We start from the raw sequence: 13482 nt of genomic DNA, 5'->3' as shown, positions 1-13482 counted from the left end.
CACGGGTGGGGAGGGGAGGCGGGAGGTTGGCTGGGGGAGGGGGTGTCCCACCCCCAGTCGAACTCCTGGTAGAGGGAACAATTTGCATATTAGGCTTTTACTATATAGGATAATTGTGAAATTGGTTGCCCAGGCAGACATTCACAAACCTTTCAAAAGTGGCTTAAGCAATTAAACTTGGGGTTGGGGACAAACATTTCCCCTGGGCATATCAACAGAAAAGCCTTAGAGGACTTGACTTTTCTGGGCAATTTGTAATCTTGAAAACAGTTAATAAAAAAAGGTAAAGAGCAAAGGGTTTGTTTTTTTTCTAAAGAGACATGGCCTTTAAAATATATATATTTGTGTAATCCTGAAAGTAAAAGATGTGAATAATAATATTTACAAGATTAACTTTGTATTTCCTGATACTTCAAAGGAGAAATCCTGAAATGCATCATCTGCAGAAACATACAATTGCATTTTTTCCCCATTAAATTTGCCAAAGACTCTTAAGTAGACAACACTTGTTAAATCTATCTAATTTTACTAACTTGAGATTTTCCAAACAGATTTTAATTAAGTAGCATAGACTATTTAGATTTGCTTATAGGGCAAGGATATTTGGTGATCAAATAAGAACAGACTGAATGTTTGCCCTAAACTTGAAAGAATAAACTCAAATCTTTCTTTTAAACTAACAGGCAAATTAGCATAGTCCATTAGGTGGGCAGCATGCCTGTCCCTGTCAACATTTTAAATGTCCATACACTTTGAGCCATCATTTCCACTTCTACAATAATACACACAAGAATATGCAAGGGTGTATGTGTGAGGATATTCAATTTAGCATAGTTTGTAACAGCTTAGAAATGGAAAATACTCTATAGATACACAACACCTTCCCACTGTATGGAAAGGTGACACATTGTTGAGAAAGAAGATAAACTTATAAAACAAAAGGAAAATTATATTCATATATAAAGGGTGGCCCAAAACAATGTATATACACTCTGCATGATTATGAAGTCAGTGTTTATTAACATGCAGTTCAATTTAAAAAATGTAAAAAAATCTACAGAAATAAGTAACCAGCAGTCTGATCTCTGTATCCATGTCTGTTCAATTTTGTTTGTTTATGTATTTTGTTCTTTAGGTTCCATATCTTAGTGAAATCATATGGTATTTGTCTTTCTCTAACTTATTTCAGTTAGCATAATACTCTCTAGGTCCATCCATATTGCTGCAAATAATAAAATCTCATTCTTTCTTATTGCTGAGTAGTATTCCATTGTATATATGTACCACAACTTCTGTATTTATCCACTTGTCTATTGATGGGTACTTGTGTTGCTTCCATATTTTGGCTATTGTAAATAACGCTGCTATGAACATAGGAGTGCATATATTCTTTGGAATTAGTGTTTTGAGTTTTTCTTTAGATATATAACCAGAAGTAGAATTGCTGGGTCATAAGACAGTTCCATTTTTAATTTTTTAAGGAACCTCCATCCTGTTTTCCATAGTGGCTGCACCAACCTGCATTGCTACCATACTGTTAGTTTTCTTGAATCAGGACTCAAACTAGGTACACATATCACATTAAGTGTTAAATCTCTTAGGCCTCTTTTATCAACGGCAGTCTTCCCCGCTACCCCCACCGCCTCCCCACCCAAGCCATTGACTTGCTCAGAAATTGAATGGGGTGGCGTGGAGAACATCCCACACTCTGGATTTGCCTTTTCGCTTCCTGATAATGTCATTTCACTTTTTCTTACATCCCTAAAAGTGAAATCTAGCTCTTGAGGCTGGATGAGACCCAGGCTCTATTTATTTGGGCAACAATACCTGGGATGTAATGTTGTGGGCATCATATCACATCCCAGCAGGAAGCACAGGATGACTGGACATTCCATTTGTACTGAAGCTATTGTGGATAGAAGTGAGTCTCATCTCCTCCATCATAAAGTTTCCCATCAACCTTTCATCTAATGACTTCACTTGCTCATGATTACTCCCTGAATCAATTATTTCATAGGAGCTGCAACATGATGCTCTGATTCCATCATCCATTTGCATTTATTAACTGGAATTTTGATGTAAGAAAAGAATTTTTTGTCATCAACTAGGGCAGTGGTCAGCAAACTCATTAGTCAACAGAGCCAAATATCAACAGTACAAAGATTGAAATTTCTTTTGAGAGCCAAATTTTTTAAACTTAAACTATATAGGTAGGTACAGTGTTATTAACTTAATTAGGGTACTCCTAAGGCTTAGGAAGAGCCACACTCAAGGGGCCAAAGAGCTGCATGTGGCTCACCAGCCGCAGTTTGCCGACCACGGAACTAGTGTGATGTCAGTTCCCTGCAATACAGTTTATACAGGAAAGACAGGATAAATGCTTATTCCTTTCCTTTAAGTGCCAATTTTCTGAAAAGACTTGGTGTTGCAATGGGATCTGATGAGGCTGTTTGCTTTCTCTCACTTTTTCAAAACATCATTTGAGTTCATGTTTTTATGTTAATATACACGATGTGTTTTAATTCATTGCAGTTACTCCTTTTAGCTGCTCAGTTTATCTCATCGTTGGCCAATGGGAGTGCCTTCTTGTTGGTTCCTGTGTCCTTTTGACACAACTCATTAGTCCACCTTCCTTGCTTTCTGACACAACATGATTCTGTGCTCATCTTGAATATTTCTTGCTAGAGATCCAGGAGCAGCCTTCCCCTCCAGGATCCTTGGTTTCTTCTAGTTGAAAATGGAAATTAGATACCACAAGCTAGGGCTGTTTGCTGTCTTTTTTTTTTTTTTTTTTTTAATCCTCCCCTGAGGATATTTTTTCCATTGATTTTTAGAGAGAGTGGAAAGGAGAGGGAGAGACAGAGAAACACCATTGTGAGAGAGAAATATCAATTGGTTGCTTCCTGCATGCCCCCGACTAGGGCTGGGAGCCTGCAACCGAGGTTCGTGCCCTTGACCAGAATCGAACCCAGAACCCTTCAGTCCCCAGCCGATGCTCTATCCACAGAGCCAAGCCGGCTAAGGCTGTTTGCTATCTTTTAAGAGCTACCTGGTAGGGATAAGAGGTCCCTAGAAGGAAGTGATATTTCCCATAGACAAAATATCCTTGAAGGAGGTCACAGAAAAACTCAGATGGGGCCTTAGGGTGGAGTGAGAGAGTAACAGCTCCTGTTCAGGGGCCCTTAGAATTGGAAAAATGCCCAATGAACTTCACTTTGAGGGAGATAAACTGGATGTTATAACATGGTAGCAAACCAAGGTTCAGGTGGGAAGGTGCCACCTAAGGAGTCCCCAAGGTACGTAGATACCTGTAAGACAGAAAAGAAACCCTGAACTTCTTCATGACATACAGGACGGGGAACATGGTAGCAAACCAAGGTTCAGGTGGGAAGGTGCTTTCTAAGGAGTCCCCAAGGTACGTAGAAAGGTCTGAGGGACAGTGAACTGGCCCCCTATTTAAAAAGTTTGAGGACCCCTGGTTTAGACTATTGTGATTTGGCATAAAATGAAGCTGTGACTTCACAGGCTGATGAAATCTGGAACATTCTGGCTTCTAATATTTTTAAAAGTTTGAGATGGTTTTTATTCCTGGCATGTTTTATTGCATTGGAAGAGGAATTAGCATTTAGAAGTAATATGAAGGTCTATTGGTATATCTCTTCAGAGAAAGCCTTATAAACAATGCATGTTTTGGAGCAATGACTAATAAGAAACATTAATTGATTATTAACAGATGCCAGGCACCATGCTTAAGTCTTGCATGCAGTACCTCATGTAGCTCTCACAAAACAGTGTGAAATTAAGCCCTATTATCACCCCCCCTTTTTTTTTAACCTAGAAATTGCACATCTAGGATTTCGCTTTGAAGATACATCTCTAACAATGAACAGCCTGTTCATTATAACATTGTTTTTAGCTGAAAAATATTTAAAAACAACCTAAACATACATAGAAGAGTCGTTCAATAAATTATGGTATATTTAGGCAATGGAGTACTGAGCATTTTTTTAAAAAAGGAATAAAGAAGATTTATATGAACGTATTTGGAATGAGTTCCAGAGTATGTAAATTGATAAGTGAAAAACAAGCAAACAAACAAGGTGCGAAAGAATATACTGTAGGGTAAAAAAAAAACATAAGGAAATAAACACTTTGTAAAAAGAAGGATAGACCAGGAATGAATCCCACATACAAAAGGGTTAGTGGGAGTGAAGCAGAAAGAACGAGGGACAGGAAGGAATGTAATATAAGGGACGAGGAGAGAGCACCACTCCTCTGAGTTTACTATCTCGTGTATTCTTGTGTGTTAAAGCAATGCCAATGTATGACGTACTCATTACAATGAGAAATAATTAAAATCAACCAGCTGTTCATGGAACCCAAAATGAAATACAAACAATCTTTTTTTTTTTTAACAAATGAATAACATACCCACGTTGAAGCAAATGGAGAAGAAAAAAATTAAATAACTTTGAAAAATATTATCTTAACTCTATATTATAAAGCTAAAGACAAAAAGAACTGTACATAAATGGGTGAACAATTGAAACTACTTTGTGTTTATTTTAGGATAGAGCAAAAAAGTAAATACTTTGTAGGTCATGACAGTCATGTTCTCACTGTTGGAGAAAGGAGTTACACATAAGCTAAGGGGTCAGCCTACCCCTAGAGTAAACCCTATGGTGCTGAATTCAAGGTAAGGTCTCAGAACAAACTCATCTGAGGTCTTTAATGTATACACAAGTAGACAGCTATAGATGCGTAGAAACTTGATACGTGACACAGATTTCACTGTATACAGTGAGAAAAGAATGGACTATTCAATAAAAGGTGTTGGAACAAATGGTTATCCTTATGAAAACAAAAGTGATGGCCTAACAAAAACTAATTCCAATCGTATTAACGACTTAAATATGAAATTAAAAATGTTAAAACAATAGAAAAGATTTTAACAAGTTATTTTTTATCTTTATTTATTTATTTATTATTTTTCTTTATTATAAAGACGTGTGCAGAGAGACTGGGTTTTGTGGATCCAGGGAGAGAGCTGAAGTGACAGCCACTAGGGTCCTTCTACTGAGCCCCTATCCCACACTGCAGATGCCAACTTTCTTAGGTGGAACACTCCCCTCTATAAGGTATCAGCCTGGGGGAATGCAATAGCTCAACCCTCTGGACTCCCTCTCACCTCACCCTGTGAAAATAACACCCTGCTGAGGAGTCAGCTGCCTGGGCTGGGGTGTAGAAGTCCTAGTAGACTCAGGTGAGGCCAGTAACTGGGCTGTGTGGCTTTGGGGTGGGAGCCATCCCCTCACTTTCCTTTGAGCCTGATGGGAACCACCCTTTCATGGGAGATCCACTAGCTCCACCTCACCCTGGAGCCTGAGCTCTCCAGGATGTCCAAGTAGAATCAGGAATAGGCTGGGTTGTGCAGCTTTAGGAAGGGGGCCATTTTTTTTCCCTTGCACTAACAACCAGTGCAAAGCCCTTCCTTTAAGTGGAGAAATTTTGGTCAGTTTGGGCCTAATGAACTCTGCTGGTCTCTCCCTAATGATTCTCTAAGACTCTGCCCCAAATAAAGGTCTGTGGGTAGGAGCTAGTGTTGGTGTACTCTGGGACTTTGCTGAGTGGCCTCAGACCTAGCATTGACACTGAGTTTGAATTTGTATCAATCTTATAAAAACCACCCAATCCTATATGGTCAATCACTAAGAACCTAACTCAACTTGAACACTGCCAGATGTTTTTCAGTGAGTGAATCTAATAGACACCCAGCAGGTAGAGGCAGGTAGAGGCATATTTTGAAGTATCTTGGGCCTTTTGCTGAACTGCCCTTGGGCTCATTTAGTGTGTAGCTTGGCCCTTCATATGCATACCCAGGTCCACAGAGACAGCTACAAACTGTGGATTGCTTTGTAGCTCCAAAAAGGTTGCCCAGGGCCAGTCACAGGTAGTGTCTGACTTTGACCTTCACCAAAGTCTCTCCCAAGAGTCACCAAGAACAAAAAATCCAGTGGCAAGCTTCAGACATAAGAGTAGGATTCAATTAGCTTCACAAGTGAAACATCCAAAGAAAAATCCTGACAGGCACCAGATCCTGCTGAGACAAATTCCTCATCATGTGGTCATCACCCATACCACAGCTAGTACACTGTGATTGGGGTAGGTTCTCACAGCCAGCCAAAAGGTTAACCTCAAGCATGGATAGGCAAACAGCAATCAAGGCTCAATTACAAAAGTAGCGTTCACATAAACCACACAAAAGACATTTCTTAAGTACCCAGTTCAGGTAATCAAGGAGACTATGCCACTGGGTTCCACAGGACACCTCTTACTTAAGGCCACTATATCAAAACTGGGAGACATAGCAAATCTACAAATACATAGAAACAAACACAGAGAAGTAGCCAAAATGGGGATACAAAAGAAAAAAACTCCAAATGAAAGAACAGTAGAATTATCCAGAAAAAGAACTAAATAAAATGGAGGCAAACATCTATCAGATATAGAGTTCAAAAAATGGTTATAGCCCTAGCCAGTTTGGCTCAGTGGATAGAGCATTGGCCTATGGACTAAGAGGTCCCAGGTTCAACTCCAGTCAAAGGCACATGCCTAAGTTTTAAACTCAATCCCCAGAAGGGGGTGTGCAGGAGGCAGCTGATCAATGATTCTCTTTCATCATTGATGTTTCTATCTCTCCCTCTACTCTCCTCTTTGAAATCAATAGAAAAATATATATTAAAAAAGTCACTCCAAAAAATTATAAATGGTTATAAGGATGCTTAAAGAACTTAATGAGGATTTCAAATATAATGAAAAAGCAACAACATAGAAACAATTTTAAAAAGTCAGAAATGAAGACTATAATATCTGAGAAAAAGGATACACTAAAAAAAAACCAGTAAGTTAGATAAGGTAGAGAATTAAACAGTGATTTAGAAGTCAAGGTATCAGAAAACACCAATCAGAGCAGAAAAAATAAATGAATAAATAAATAAAAATAAAAATGGTGATGCTAATAAATGTTCAAAAAGCCCTCATATTTGAATAATAAAGAAATCAAGAACAGGTTGTCAATATTATTTAAAGCTGAAAATTTTGTATAGGTCCTAGTAAAATTATTTCATTAAGAAGCAAATCAAAATTCGTAAGCCATAGCTACTTAACTTGATTATAAATGCTGATTATTCAAATGAAATTAATTACTCACAAATTTCTGAAGAACATTAAATTACTCCCCAGTGCTAGAAAAATGGGTGACTTTACTCTTTCATTAGATACATGCTGGATTATTTTCTTTTCTGGGAAATATGGAAAACAATTGAAGATTTATTGGTCAGTGTCTAAAGAAGAGCAGGAACCCTGTAGTTCCACAATCAATATAGGAATCTACTTATATAAAAACCCTGGGCATAACATCATAGCCAGAAGCGCGATCCAGTTTAAGAACCCATTGTGGCCCTCGAGTCAAAAAGTTTGCCTACCCCTGGCCTAGCGTAAACCCTATGGTGCTGAAACCAAGGTAAGGTCTCAGAACAAACTCATCTGAGGTCTTTAATTTATACACAAGTAGACAGCTACAGATGCGTAGAAACTTGATACGTGACACAGATTTCATTGTACACAGTGAGAAAAGAATGGACTATTCAATAAAAGGTGTTGGAACAAAGGTTATCCATGTGTTGGAACAAATGGTTATCCTTATGAAAACAAAAGTGATGGCCTAACAAAAACTAATTCCAATCGTATTAACGACTTAAATATGAAATTAAAAATGTTAAAACAATAGAAAAGATTTTAACAAGTTATTTTTTATCTTTATTTATTTATTTATTATTTTTCTTTATTAAGGTATTACATATGTGTCCTTATCGCTCTTAACAAGATATTATTATGATATTAAAAATTTAGTTTATCCAAAGATACTAAAAATAAAGTGAAAATCAAGTCACAAACTGGAAGAAAATTATTCTAATACACTTAAGTAATAAATAATTAGTATCTAGAATATGTAAAAAGTATTCTAATTGTTAAGAAAAAGACAAATAACAGAATAGACAAAGGAACAAAAGATATTAAGAAGTAATTCTCAGAAGTGGATCCATAAACATGCAAAAACATAGTCAATTATTAAATACTAATCAGTAAAATGTAAATCAAAGCCACAGTGAGATACACCAGCAGACTGGCAAAAATTAGAGTGTGATAGTATCTCTGTTGGTCAGGATGTGGAGTACAGGGTGCAGGCATCACAGAAGGTAGAAGTATAAATTAGGACGTCCACTTTGGAGAACAGCGTGGCGATATAACAAAGCTGAAGACATATACATACTTTGACTCAGTAATTCCACTTCTGAATATTTACCTTAAAGAGTAAAGTGTGTACATATGTACAAGCTGACATGTTTAGGAATATTCAGCTCATTTTTAATAGTGAAAAGAGAAAAGCAACCTCTCTTTTAATTAAATACTGGATATCTAAATTATGATATAGTTCTACAGTGGGATTCCAAAAACAGAAAATGAATGAGTGAGATTCACATGAATCAACATGGAGACATCTCAAAAACATAAGTTTGTATGTGGGAGGATATATACAGTATGCTATTGGTATAGATGAAAAAACTTTAAAAAAGCAATGTTACGTAGTTTATGTTATAAATATTTATGTGGTCAAAACATTTTAAAAAGTCTTGGAGTTGCAGTAATGAGACTTCAGGATGGCAGTCAGAGATTCCCACCATTTGGTATTCACACTGCCATGCATCCTGTCCCACCCTGTGTATGGGCTGGTCTGTCTCATCAGCAGCAGGTCTGAGGGGAATGATAATATGTCACCTCCAAATTAGGCTACAAAAGACCATGGCTTCCATCTGTGCATTCCACTTTCAGTCTCTGATCTGCTGCTATGGGGGAAAACAAGTTGCCATGCTGTGAGCAGCCTGTGGCCAAGCCAATGCGGTGACTGCAGCCTGCAGCTGGAGGAGTGGAGGCCTGCCACCGCCAGTGAGTGAGAGGAGGGGGCTTCCAGCTACAAAAGACCATGGCTTCCATCTGTGCATTCCACTTCCAATCTCTGATCTGCTGCTATGGGGGAAACAAGCTGCCGTGCTGTGAGCCAAGGCCCTTGAGGTGGCTGCAGCCTGCAGCTGGAGGAGTGGAAGCCTGCCACCGCCAGTGACTGAGAGGAGGCTTCCACCCCAGGGGAACCTGGAGACCAGGGCAGCTCTGAGGACAGCTTGGCTGCCACCTCCTGACAGAGCCAGAGCCAGGGCCACTAGCTTCTGCCAGCTGCGTCTCTCCTGGCTACCTGACCACCAGCAGCTGTGTGACGTAATAAAGGCCTGCAGTTCTTAGCTGCTGTGTTGTGTGGTAATTTGTTATGCAACAAGAGATAACTAACACAGAATAGGTTTATTCTTGGGAGCCATGGCCCTAAGATCAGGGAGAGGTACACAGAGGGCTTCACCTTACCAAAAATATTTTATTTTTGAAATAAAATATCTAAAGCAAATGCAGCGAGATGTTAAGGTCTATTAAACTTAGATAATGAGCACATGTCATGATCTGATTTTTATGCATTTCGTGTGTTTGCGGTATCTCACAGGCAGATAATGCTCTCCAGTGCTGTGCCTCCCTGGTAGCAGGACATCGTCCACAGCCAGGGCAAACCTGCAGTGGGTGAGGCTTCTGCTCTCTCGCTACTAAATATACCAGGTCTTTTTGAAAGCATTAACAAGTCACTTATTCTCTGCAGAATTAAAACACAGAACTTCAGAAGCTAACTCTTTTGGGTGGGTTGTGCTATGTAATTTGGGTTTCTGGTACAATACATGAGAAACAGTATTGAACTTCACATTTTCATTTTAAAAATTGTGATGCTAGCTTGGCCCGTGTGGTTCAGTGATTGAGCGTTGGCCTATTAACCAGGCAGTCACGGTTCAATTTCCGGTCAGGGCACATGCCCGTGGAAGTACTGAGTCCGGCCTTCAAACCAGACCCTGACAGTAGGGAGGAGGCAGCCCCATTCCTCACAGAATCTGCTGTTGGATAGCTTGCTGTCAGTGGCCTGCCAGCCAGGAACCCCATTTACCTGCACCCCGGACCCTGACAGGAGTGAGGTGGGAGCCCCATTCCTCACGGAATCACGGGTGAGGCTTCTGCTCTCTCGCTACTAAATATACCAGGTCTTTTTGAAAGCATTAACAAGTCACTTATTCTCTGCAGGATTAAAACACAGAACTTCAGAAGCTAACTCTTTTGCGTGGATTGTGCTATAGAATTTGGGTTTCTGTTACAATACATGAGAAACAGTATTGAACTTCACATTTTCATTTTAAAAATTGTGATGCTAGCCTGGCCCGTGTGGTTCAGTGATTGAGTGTTGGCCTATTAACCAGGCAATCACGGTTCGATTTCCGGTCAGGGCACATGCCCGAGTTGCAGGCTCGATCCCTAGTATGGGGAATGCAGGAGGCAGCCGATCAATGATTCCCATCATTGTTTCTATTTTAATTCCCTTTTAATGTGCACGAATTTTGTGCACCGTGCTACTAGTAGTAACAATAAGAAAAACTTCTTGAGGCTTACTGACTATACCTACATAATTTTTTTTTTAAATGACTATACCTGCATTAAAAAATGATCATTACTGAGCATGTGTGCAGTGACCTCTCATTTGGGGTTAGGGACCCCAGAAAAGGCAGAGGAAAACCCAGCTTTTCTGTTTATTAGATATTTAGCTTAAAACGCTACTTTGAGCATATGTTCTTCTTTTTGCCTTGCCAATTCTGTTTTGCCATGAGCAAAGTTCTAAGGGAAAAGGATAAGGCACATCTGTTTTCTACCCAACCTTTATGTCTTCCTCATTCTGTTTTAAATCTAGGTTTAAACTCTAGAAGTGGTTCAGAAAAGCTGATGAGGCATGGGACTGACTCTTCCCACCCCCACAAGGGCCAGTAACGGACTGATATGGGGGTACTAGAGCTCTTTACCTCTAGACAGGACAGCTCTGTGGAGTGATTGGAACATAAATTACCCCACAGAGTGATTCTGTGTTGTAGAGCAGCATTGATGCTTTGAAGAGACAATGAAAGATCAGGGTAATCAAACATTAATGTTCAGAAAAGCTGATGAGGCATGGGACTGACTCTTCCCACCCCCACAAGGGCCAGTAACGGACTGATATGGGGGTACTAGAGCTCTTTACCTCTAGACAGGACAGCTCTGTGGAGTGATTGGAACATAAATTACCCCACAGAGTGATTCTGTGTTGTAGAGCAGCATTGATGCTTTGAAGAGACAATGAAAGATCAGGGCAATCAAACATTAATCAAAATAAAGTATGAACATGTCTTCTGAGGGATGTGGGAGACAGGGCAGTAGCAAACACTGACATCCAATATCTGGTACTAAACACTATCATGCACCCCTGTAGAGCAGAAGCATAGGGGGGGGGGGGTCCCTTCTCCGCGTCCAGCATGGAGAGAGAGATGAACCAGTTCTTTAAGTAGAGGTGCTTGGGATTGAGAAAGAAATGAAAGAGACAGGACACAAAAATAGAAGAAGCTAGGTCTGGGTGGGCTTCTGCCCTCTGATGGAGGGACAGACATACGTCCAGCACCGGAAGTAAATTTAATATATACTCGAAGTAACAGGAAGTTACATCACATCTGGGTGGGCCTTGAGTTCCTGGAGACATAATGGGATCCACCCCGCTTAGCATCTGGGCGGGAAAGTCAGACTGAGTGGCGTCCTAGCCTCTTGACTAGGACCGCCCCCAGAGCGTGGCTCTGCCTGAGCCCTGAATTCAGTTGACAATATTTAAAAACGCCCAAAGTGCTTGCCAGCAGCCCTCCACATGAACATGCCTTCTGAGGGATGTGGGAGACAGGGCAGTAGCAGACACTGACACCCAATATCTGGTACTAGGCACTAGCATGCACCCCTGTAGAGCAGAAGCATAGGCGAAAAACTTCTTGAGGCTTACTGACTATACCTACATAAAACATTTTTAAACAATGACTATACCTGCATAAAAAAATCATCATTACTGAGCATGTCTGCAGTGACCTCTCATTTGGGGTTAGGGACCCCAGAAGGGGCTTTTGGTAAGGCAGAGGAAAACCAGCTTTGGGGTCAGAGTACAGGGAGTCCTGGCCCAGGTTCAAATCAAAGTGGGTCCGCAGAGTCCATAGACCTCAGTGATTATTCCCTTGATTCATAAAGGTGTGACCAGAATGGATGTACTTGGCAAGTGGCAGAAACCTCACACTGGTTCCTTCACCAGTGGAGTAACAACAATTGTTATAGGAAAGTCAAGTAGCAGCACAAGGAACTGTCCACTCTACCCCAGGTAAGATAGTAAGTGACAAACACTATTGTATCCTAGAAGGAATGGCAGAGGTTAGTGCCACTCTCGACTTAAAGGATGCAAGGCTGGTGGTCCTCATTCTATCCCCATCCATTTTCTGTCTGGCCCCTGAGAAAACCAGATGGGTCCTGGTGGAAGACACTGCTCCACCACAAATGTGACCAAACAGCAGGCTCAGTGTTCTTATGGGGTGACCTTTACCAGAGCAGCTGAACACTGGCTCTAGATGGCAAACTTGATAGCAGTTTTCATTTAGGAATGGATATTGTTGAAATCCCCTGTGAAATGATTTGTAATGGATCCATTATTGAAGCTACCTTTGGAAATACTATATCTACACTAATAAAAGACAAAGCTGCTAATTGACCATACCTTCGCTATGCTCATCAGCCAATCAGGAGAGTATGCAAATTAATCCAACCAAGATGGTCGTTAAATTTGCTTACTGCAGGCAGATCCCGCTCCACTGCCCTGCTTGGGTGGCAGCGCGATTCCCAGCCACCGCCCACCCCAGCGTGGGATCCAGGCCTGCCATGTGCAACCGGGGGAGACGGGGAAGGAACCGTGGGATCGGGCATGCCATCTGCCACCAGGGGAGTGGGCCTAAGCCAGCAGGTGGTTATCTCCCGAGGGGTCCCAGACTGTGAGAGGGTACAGGTTGGGCTGAGAGACCCCCTCCCCCTGCCAGTGCACAAATTTTTGTGCACTGGGCTTCTAGCCTATAGATAATATTAAAAATATATCTAAACGTGCAATTCTTTGTCCAAAAAATGAGCATGTTTAAAAATTAAATGAAGAAATTTTGAATATACTCAATGGAGATTTTCACACATATTTGAGTGATGATTCCATTGATTCTACAGATGATGCTGAAAAGGAAAATTCTGCCATCGAATTTCTTAATAGCATTACTCCTTTGGGAATGCTGTGTCATAAATTAAAAGTGAAAGTGGTGCAATCATCATGCTATTGAGAAATCTTAATAGTAAATGGGGTCTTGTAATGGTACCAGATTTATTATCAAAAGATTATGACATAACATTATCAAAGCTGAAGTATTACCAGCATCTGTAGAGGGAGAGGCTGTTCTGATTCCAAGAATTAATTTG

At 40.4% G+C, this 13482-nt stretch overlaps 1 protein-coding gene across 7 annotated transcripts in view; it reads right to left on the bottom strand.

The window, feature by feature from the left end:
- Positions 1 to 13482, bottom strand: part of MTUS2 (microtubule associated tumor suppressor candidate 2) — a 550651-nt gene that overhangs the window by 64138 nt on the left and 473031 nt on the right. The window lies entirely within an intron of this gene.

The sequence above is a fragment of the Myotis brandtii genome, unplaced genomic scaffold, assembly GCF_000412655.1.
Source record: "Myotis brandtii unplaced genomic scaffold, ASM41265v1 scaffold513, whole genome shotgun sequence".
Classification (NCBI taxonomy): domain Eukaryota; kingdom Metazoa; phylum Chordata; class Mammalia; order Chiroptera; family Vespertilionidae; genus Myotis; species Myotis brandtii.
The sequence above is the reverse complement of the archived record's forward strand: the minus strand, read 5'-3'. Positions and strand labels throughout refer to the sequence as shown.